The 10,000-nt window shown below is 44.7% G+C and overlaps 1 long non-coding RNA gene across 1 annotated transcript in view; it reads right to left on the bottom strand.

Annotated features, from left to right (window-relative positions):
• Nucleotides 1–10,000, bottom strand: part of LOC122183150 — a 13,344-nt gene that overhangs the window by 812 nt on the left and 2,532 nt on the right. Inside the window, exons 2-3 of the long non-coding RNA XR_006180119.1 lie at nucleotides 8,412–9,837; nucleotides 1–2,338 (exon numbers count right to left, since the gene is read on the bottom strand). The exon at nucleotides 1–2,338 is cut by the window's left edge and continues 812 nt beyond it. This is a non-coding gene — a long non-coding RNA (uncharacterized LOC122183150). The remainder of the gene's footprint in view (nucleotides 2,339–8,411; nucleotides 9,838–10,000) is intronic.

Raw genomic sequence — 10,000 nt, 5'->3', positions numbered from 1 at the left:
CACAGTTCGTCATACAACTTAAACTTCTTTTGACATCTAGTTATGTCGAAATGTGACTGATCACCTAGGGGTCCAGGCTCCTGTGAGGGAAAAGTTCACTGACAGACAGCGAACGAAGCTGATCTTAAATGAGAATCAAGAGAAAGCAGCATTCCAGTGTCTGACAGTCTGCAGCTGCTACCTGGGTCTGCCTAACGAAGACGAGCCTGCTCTGCTGAACAGTTATATTAGCATCTGTATGCTTCTGTCTCATTATCACACATCTGCCCACCTTTATTCGAATGAAGCTTCTTCTGATCTGACAGCTCAGGCATTGTCAGTGAATAGATATTATGGGATCCGGGTACAGCAGCTTAGGGTGTTAGCTTTTATTTTCTAAAGACTGTTGTACGGTTTGACAGTATAATGCCACTGAGGTAAAGAAGATAATTAACATATTGGGCAGGCTCTAAACAAAGCTGAGACAGTTACACTGGCAAAAGTGCCGCTGCTGGAGTGGTATTGTTTGCACTGGAGGAACATCAAAGGTTGCAAGATCTGCCTTGGGAAAGAGCAGGGGCACAGGTACGCCATGTCCCCCTCTGACGGATGTTTGGGTCTTCGGTTGATGCCCAGTAACTGCATGTCCTCCCATTGCCTCTGCTCAAACTCTCCTGTCGTTCTGGGTCAGCTGTTCCCAGCATCTGAGAGGATGTGAAAATGGAGGTAGAGAGAAGGAGGATGAAGGTTCTCTCTCCTGAATTTATTTTTACCCTACAGCATAAAGCTAAGCGCTTGTGTGAGCTGCACACAGCGCCTGTTTGGATGGAGATTTAAGCCTCCTAAGTTGGAAATCACATGTGGGATTTTCTGGAAATGCCAAAAACGTATGACTGAGGTTTCATCATTTGGCTGCTCAGTAAAGGAGTAGAAAGACTTTCTTAGAAACAAACAAACAGGGAAGTAGCATTCCGAGCTCCTGATGTAGATGAGCTTTGATGGTTAAAGAAAGGATGCTCATACTCTCTGCAGCTCTGAGAAATGAAATGGTCCTCAGTGTATTGCTTCACAGTTTGCTTTCTATCTGAATACTGGGCATGGTGGGTGGGAATGGCAGCTTGGTCCTGTGCTTCAGAGATGAAGCACTGTAGAAAATACACCTTTGTAAGCTGCCTTGCTGCTTGTTGTCATTTGGGAAAACTAGTGAGTGGGATGCATTGCTGCAAGAGCATCCCTGAACATCTCTGCTGGAGAACCACTGATGTTGTGAAGGGCCTCGGTGGTACCCCTAGGTGCCCCCAGTCACAAGCAGTGTGGTGGCCAGAGCCCAGACACTCATCTGACTCAAGTGAGTCCCTTGGTTAAAGCCAACAGTCTCTGCTGTTCCTGTGGCAGTGCGCTGAGAATTTAGCCCTAAATGTCTGTGTTAAGGACGTTCTTCATTTCATTCACGGCTTTTGTTTCAACGCTTTTCTCCTTTGTTCTTGAGAGCACGCAGGGTTTCCATGAGTTAATGTTGGAATTACTGCTTCTTTGCAACAGTGCAGTCAAAGTCATTTCAGCATCCGCGCCGATAACGTGAGCATGGCTCGTTCAGGTTGGCCCAGCTGCCCCACGCTCACAATTGCAACGTTTGAATACCAAATAAGAGATTCGTTTTTTTAAGAGGGAAAAAAAAAGATTGTCATTCGCTCTAAAAAGGCATCACAGACTGCCGACACTGTACAGAAAAGTAGGAGATGTTGACCTTTTTATTGTAAACTTTCTGTAGCGTTGCCCTCTCGGCGGCGCGCTCCCCCTCGCACACATGGGCGCGCACACGCACTCTTCAGCTCTATGTTATCTCAAATAATTACCCTGCGCTTCTGGCTGTCCCCAGTGACTGCTGCTGCTAAAAAAGCTACTCATTGTCGGTGAGTGAAGAGGGATTTCAAACCTGCTTCTTGTGGCCCAGCAACAGCTCTTAATTAACCACTCAGGTATTGAGCCGCCTCCTCGCCCGGCTCCATCCATATGGCAGAACATGTCCGCGGCGATAATCACTGAAGGAAATATTGTATCAAAAAAAAAGGGCTCACTGAACAGAAAGCTCCTGCAAATTATTTTTAATGATTCTCCTCTCTGAGCCGGGCTGTTTGCTGCGCTGGGTAAGGGCTGGGGACGGGCTGTCCTTGCTGTCCTTGCTGTCCTTGCTGTCCTTGCAGCTCCGCCGGCCGGCTCCTGGCGGTGGCACGAGGTGGGTGCGCGGTGCCCAGCCTTTGTTCCTGCAGCACAGCTGGGTGCGTGCCCGCTTCCAACAGCGCCGTACCTTAAGGAAAAACTTGCAGGCTTTGCGCAGCCCCACGTTTTTTCTTTCTCCCTTTGGTTTACAAAAAAGAAAATAGCGATTAGAGTTTATAAATCTAATTAAAAATGAAGTTGCATTTACATTTTAAAACCTCGCGTACGCCAGCATACTGTGTCAAAAGATATTATGTATGATTTTACTTTGTGACAGAAACCATTACATTTAAAAATTCATTACAGCAAGGTTAGTTAGACACATGATGGATGCAGCTTTAATCCTGCCATATATTATTACAGTTAAAATGTAAATGATGAAAAATATTTTGTGCTTATCAGCGTTTATGTGGAAATGTGTTTTACAGTGATATATGGTGTTATATTTCTATTATTATGATGAGAAAGAATGAAATACCAAAAGACGAAGTGTTTATTAAAACATGGCTACTTGTGATAAAATATTCTTGTTGTACATGACTTTAAACATATTTACCGAGGGCATTTGTCCAAAACAACTGTGAAATGCGTTTGCTATGCAAATCATTCTTTGTAAATTTTTCTCCTCTCTGTTGTACTGACTGCAGCTTTCTAATAGCCTAATGTTAAAGTCATGTAAATATATTTTTATTATTTTTCATTTCAGTCACGGGGGACTGGCGCTGTTTACACACATGCCTGCGTTCGGGTAGAGAGCGGTTACACAGAAAGACATCAAACAGGAAACTGATCCTAGCACAGCCCCGTGTTCCTTTGTACCTCCTCTTGTTTCAGCTCCTCAAGGCCCAGCCTGCAGCAGAGGAGCCAGCCCTTGGCCTTCCAGCACGTGTGGCCCCTGCAGCCTGTGTCCTGTTGACACCCCAGCAACCCAACAGCCCACAGCAATCCAACAGCCTGCGCTTCCAAGCCCTTCCGTTCCACTGCGCAGCCGTAAGCGAGGCACTGCTGGGCACCTTCACGGCCAGATGGTGTGGCCGCATGCCGGCACTGCCTCCATCATTTCCTATGGAAGGTGAGTTTCTAACTGTGCTTGTGCTTTAGGCAAGCCTTGTAAAGAAACATACGTGGCCTTCCCCCAACCTGAGGGCTAACAAGTTTGGAGGCCAGGCCTACATGCTGCATGTCCCCAGGCCAGGTGGGCTATATAAGGGTTTGTTCTCAGCAGTGACCCCTCAGGAAGGGCTGCTGGGGCTGCTCCCCGAGGCACAACCCAGCACGGCTCTGCCCAGAACAATGCAAAGGCCACAGGCGTCCCGCAGGAAGGCTGTGGCAGAAAAGAAAATACAGCACCAAGGCCCTGAAGCTCCGGAATGTGGCCGCCGTGCACGTGTTCCCACGTGTGCTCCGGCTGCTGGGCTGCCTGCGTGCTTCAGGTGCAGCCCTGGCTGCCTCTTGATGTATGCAGTGCTCAGTTGGAAGGTTCTCCCCAACAGCCCGGTGTCACGGCTGTGCCCACAGCAATCCTGCTGCGTGGTTCCTGGAGGCACCCACTCCAGGTTGGTCCTGTTTGTTTTGTTGCTTTTTATGCAGCTTACGTTTAAGAAAATAATAGTTTCAGTAAATTAATTAAGTGGTAATTAAGGCATATTATTGCTGTTAATTCCTCCAGTTTGCTCTGCTGTATCTTCAAGAGAAACTGATTTAAATTTGACGTGATGCAGTAATTGGGCTGAGATTGCTTGTAGTTACGTGAAGCTGAGCCCATCTTCATCAGCTCAGTTTCTGAAAAAAAAAATCCCCTAAGCAGCTCAGGGTATTTGTTTGTGATCAGGAGCTTTATGCCCTTCAGCCTGCAGTGCCTTTCGTTTGACACAAACAGAAGCGGAGACCTGGTGCTTGTAGTTCACCAAAGTGGCTATTTCCTTCTAACCTTCCTCTTGTAACAATGTTTATTCAGTTATCAGGGAAGAAATATCATTTGTCCGTGCAGCTACAATTACCCAATTTGTTGTATAAATTATTACTTTTTTTCTCATCTCATGTTGATGACAGAATCATTTAATAGACTTTCAGTTGCTCAAGCTTGAAAATTGGTTCCACATTCCCCCTTTTTAGTTTTCCTCCCTAGGGTGAGTGCAACGTGGCCTAAACGCCATTCCCAGCTCCCCTTCCCCCTTCTTTTCTTTAAACATCTGCTTGTATGAGGATGTTGTTGTGTACATTAGCGCTGTGCAGTTTAGCACCTTTAGGACTACCTTTGGCTCTCAGCTTCCTTGTTTCCTGGGCCAACCATAATATATCAGGAACCGTGGATATTTCCTATCTCAGCACTCTCCATAACTCTTTTGCTCAGCTGTCTGAAGCTGTTTTCTTTAGGAAGTCCAAAGTGAGGGGGCCTGCTTGACCTGGCATCGGTCCTATTTATAAGAATAAACCTTCTTCCCCGTACACCTTTGGAGCTTTGTCGTGTAGGGGTCACATCCGTTTAAATTAACAGCGATAGCGCCTGTGACGGAACACGGCCACGTAACCTTTATTGTCCCGTCCTACCCTTTTGTTTGAAGTTATAAAACCTACTCAGCTGATTTTCTTCAAAGCTAAGGCTACAGGATCTGCAGCCGTGTCTCTGCCACATAATTAATTAGGAAGGAAAAAAACAGCTACTGTGCGCGCTGTATTTATGCAAGGTGTTTATCTGTTTATTTAAAGCCAGCATTCGCTTTTTTGCTCTCGAATTTTTGCTCTCCTGCTCTCACCACTGAAATAAATGCCAGTCAGGCTCATTTGCTTAGGACAGGAGTTCCCATGCGGCGGTGAGAAGGGGCAATGCACGGAGCAATCATCTCATTTCCAGCCCACGGTCTGAGGCTTTGGCTCAGAAGCAGTGCCACCTCCACCTCCGTGGCACTGAGATGTCACTCTTACAGTCTGCCCACTCACAAGTCAGCCTGGGTGCCTGTGCCGTGTATTTATTTTTTCCTTATTTATTTTTAAGTCTAAGAATATTCGCTGAAAGCAGGATTATCGCTTTGTAGACCACCAGCAGCTGTTGAAAAGCAGGGCATAAAAGTTTGTTTATGCCTTTAATAACCCTCTTAATGATGGAGCAAGCACATTATTCATAATAAAATAGCCTGGCATAATCTTGCTTCAGTGTGCGGTGGGAGGGAATTAAGAAACATCTGCTGTGCCATAAAATAACATTATATATACCATTTACATTAAAAACATGTGTCTACACATATGTATATTATATACATATATTTAGAATGTCTCAGTGGAACTCGTCTTTTTAATTACATTTAGAAAACAATGAAATGGTTAAATGATGGTGTTTTTACTTCTGAATCTCAGCTTTATGCAGTGTTTGTGGGTACGGCTGGTTATAATGACAAGGGACAGAGCGTCAGAGTGCACCTGAAGACACACGAGGGCAGATGTTCCAGCACTGAAATCGGGGTTCAGTTTCTGTTTCTAGCCTCCAAATAACTGACCTGATTTTCTGAAGTACAAAGCGTTCGTGGGCTCTTGATTTTATGAGCGTTGGTTGCTCAGCAACTCTACAAATCAGGCCACTATTTCAGCGCCTAAATGCAGATTTTATTTACAACAACAGCATCCGAATCCACAGCTTTCCTCGATGTGAATTATTTGCATTACTCCCGTGCTGAGCACGAGAGCTTACCATGCTGGTGCTGCACTCAGCAGGAGGGTGGCTGCCTCTGCTCTGACAAACCTGGGGCAAAAATGGGGATCCTGAAGCCGCCAGCGGGGCAGCGCTCCGCCCTGGCAGTGGCCATGCCTTGTGGCTCCCAACCAGCACGGCATGTAAACGTGTCTTTAAATTGAGGCGTGTGAGACGTAAGTGGAACTACTTGCATCTTAAAATTAAATACATGTTTCACTAGATCAGGCCAGATGGTTTTACATGCTCAAAAGTGACATTTACAAGGTCACATAGGAAGTGTTTGACAGAGCCAGGAACTGAAACCAGATTTCCCAAGTGCCAACCCAGTGCCTTAATTTTGCTCGCATCCATTTTTTCTTCCCGCTGGCATGTTTCTCCTCAGCCAAACAAGGAAAAAATGAATCCAGTAAGTAGACAATTAAGTTGTTGTTTTTATTTGGAGGCGCTGGGAACGCAAATGCCACTGTTTGAAAGATTAGTGCTTTCATTTTTTCAGCAAGGCATATGTTTTCATAGACTTTTTCTTTTTTTAATTTTGTCTCTTCTATCTTACAAGAATGTAAGAAATCTGTTTTCATTTTGTAGGTGGCCCACCAAATAGAAGTTATAAGTTAATAAAATTTCTATGCAGATTTATGTGAACTGGATGAACTCTCCCAGTATCTGAATGTTAATCTGTTGGAAAATAGCTGCTGTGGTACTGGAACAGCTCAACATCATACAGCAGGGCACACTCACAGCAGCACTCCGATGACATTTTCCCTACAAATGCCAAAGTAAACATGAGAGACTACTGTGGGGGAAAATCAGTGAACTACTGGAAAGGCAACTGTGGTGAATTTAAGGCAGTTGCCTTAGTTTCACCTAAATCTCTGCTTCTATTAATGTATGTATTTTCCTTGGTAGACGTATCTGTGCAGATTTTCTTCAATGCATTTGATTTAGCCTGTCTCACTTTGCCTCTGTTCTTGGGATGGACGTAGCTCTTTGCAGGCTCCCATTCTGCCTCAGTTTTTAATGAGTCCTCAACCTCCCTGTCCTGTTCCAGCTGAAATGCAGACCATGAGAGAGTACTCCAGGGGAAGTGCTGGATACCCCAAGCATGAAAAGGAGGGGAGCAACAGCCTCGCATTCTCACAGGACCCTCCTACTGCACCAGCAAACTGTATAAAGGTAAAAGGAGCAGGGGTGAGGGTAGGTTTTTCATCTTGACTGGCCAGCCTCTATTTCACCAGGTGTAGGGTATAAAGGACTTGCGAGGATGGAGTTTGTGCATCTGTGACCAGTTTAGAAAAACCCTCAGAAATTGCTGTAATTTAAGACACATTTAAATTGCACTCTGGATGGCAAGGATGGGACTTGGGGAGTGAGAGCAGTAATCTCTGACAGTGGGCCAGTAATGTATACTGAGATGCCTTGGGCTCCCTCAGCCACCTGATTCCTGGGCTGGGGTCAGCCCATACCACCTGTGATTGCTTTGGGATGGAGAGTTGTTAGCTGAAGCAGTGCCCAGACTTAGGCACGCCTCTCGCTGTGAGTGGCACAGGTAGGCCTTGGCCTGGGTCCTCCTGAAGGTGCTCAGTGCAGCTGAACCCATTGCACAGGGCTTCTCAACCCCAGAGAAAATCCTATTTTCCTCGGAAGTATTTTCTCTATCTGATTAATAACTTTAAAACATTTAATAGACATTTGACTTGCTTGACTCAGAGCTATCAAACAAATGGAAACTTTGCATTTTCCCACAGAAAATGCCCTCTGGTTTGTTTGGCTGCTTCCCACTGCTGTGCCAATCCACTGGCATGAACTTTAAGGATCCCTGCAAAAAGCTCTTATGCTAAACAGCGTAACACAGCTGACTTTCAACGAGCACTTAACATCAGCTTATCGCTCAGGACCATACCAGTACCTACACAGTCTTGTGTCAGAAAGGCAGGCATCTATTCATAAGGTATGTATCACTGCTTGTACTTTTTTAATTGCTGCCTTATTTTAGATTGGCTGTATAAGGATCAGACCAAGCGTCTTGTTTAGGAAGGACATTTTTCCTTCTCCATCAGCATGCACTTAGGATAGAGACCACAAAAGAAAATCTCCATACCACTGCCCCCATATCTCAGGTTCCTGGCTTTGACTTCAGCAGCTCATTAACTGAGTCAGCCGGTATCTTGCTTTGGCTTGATGGATAAAAATCCTTGATGGATTTTTATTTCATCCATTACTTTTTGTTATCCCTTTTTAAGGCCATAGACATTTTTTATATCCACAGCATCCTGGGGTACTGAGTTCCACAGTTCAACTATGTGTCGTGTGGATGCCTACTAGAGTTCTTAAATCCTTGTTCCTAATAGTTTTTTCCATCATCTTACCAACTTCTGTTGCATCCACTTATCACACTCTGCACTTTCCTCAGGAAATAAAATCATCCTGTATTTAGGTGCTTCTCAGAAACAGTCATTTCTTTAAAGCATACCAAATCTTGATTGAGAAACTGATGAAAAATTATATTTTGGGCTTAATTGCTTACCTTTGTTGCTGCCTTTGATGATGCGCAGAAATAGCTTCAGAAGTACCATTAAAAACAGAAATCCAAAGAACAGAATCAGCTCCAATTTCCTCCATAAAGTAACGGATTGGGACAAAGACAAAGGCATCAGCATCTGCCCAGGTTCCCCACGTGGCTGTGGGGCTTTGGGGAACCCATCCTTTCCCTTCTCTTGCAGGGAATCTGCTCTTCCCATCTGGTAGACCGAATTGAAGATGCTAAGTATTGGTTGGAGGAATTCTTAGGTATAAAATCAGTGTCTAAATGTGTCTAACAAGCGTTTGAATTGCAAACATTAACAATATTAATGCACTTAATTTTATCTAGTCCTAGCCAGCTCATTTTCTGGGAGGTTTCTTGGTTTGTGTGTACTGGCACTGGAGAACTGGAAAGCAAAGACCCATGTAGCACCCATCGCAGCTTATTACAGAGGGTAAACAGCCAGTGTTATTAGTAGATGAGGAAAGGTAGATCAATATAAAGAAATACTGCTCTCATTCACTATTCCCTTTGTCACTGCCAGGCCTCAGAATTTTTCAGTTCATTGATGTCAGTAAGGATTTACGTGCCTGCCCAAGAAGCTGGTGCCAGATTATTCCCAGGCTGCAGCAGATCCTGATCAGCATGTAAGCTGGCTTGGGCAGCTGCATAAGGAAACAAAATTTAAGATCACAGCAACTTAAAATACTGCTCGACTTTATAACATCAACATTGGTATCAGGGAACGTGGCAACAAAAGTGACCAAAAAGCATCTCCTTTTGCTGTAATGCTTAGTGAATATATCAGGCTGGTTAGACAGAGGGCATGTAATGTTTTTCATTAGCTGAATGAGCACCTAGCTCAAGCCAAGTCTGAAGGCTTTTGGAAACACTTTATTCACAGGGGGCAGCTTGGGGGTTAAACAATGTTTAGCATATTCCCTTCCCTACATTATTTCACGTGCAGAGCTGTTTCCTCTTTGACAGCATCAGGAGACTATCCTTACATACCCTAATGGTCTCATGCCTTCAGCACACTGTGGCTTACACCCGCATACCTCCTTGTTGCTGTTATCACCAATGGTTTCCTCAATGGAAATAATCATGCACATTACAACTGTTGCCAAAACCCTCTGGCACCAGAATCACTCTCGGAAGGAAAGCCTGAAGGCATGCGAGGGCCTGAGCAGCTGTAGCTGCAGTGAGGTAGGTCAGCAGTACTACATGGGAAACCATGCAAGAGGAAAGCTACATGCTGCCTTAGTGTTTAACAGCAGCCAGAGTTAGGGGTCTGATTCTGCTGGGGTTTCAGAATGAAACCTGAATGCTGGCCTGTGCAAATTCCTCTGTTCACGGTTTCATGTCCGTACGCACACACCGACAATCCATCATGAGGTCCCATCGCTGCATCTGTGTGCCTTCGTGGAGACTGCAAAGGTTTTGCATGAGTTCAAATATGAAAAAAAAGTCATTTTTCACACATTCTAATTTCAGATATGACTGTAAATGTTCTAAGCCTCTTCGTATATTTAAACATTTTTAGTGAGTTAGAAAACAAACAAACTATATCTGTTACATTTCTGCAGTTAGAT

Source organism: Lagopus leucura, unplaced genomic scaffold, assembly GCF_019238085.1.
Source record: "Lagopus leucura isolate 7727_CA_CO unplaced genomic scaffold, USGS_WTPT01 Super-Scaffold_100017, whole genome shotgun sequence".
NCBI lineage: Eukaryota > Metazoa > Chordata > Aves > Galliformes > Phasianidae > Lagopus > Lagopus leucura.
Note: the sequence above shows the minus strand (reverse complement) of the source record. Positions and strands in the feature narration are given on the sequence as shown.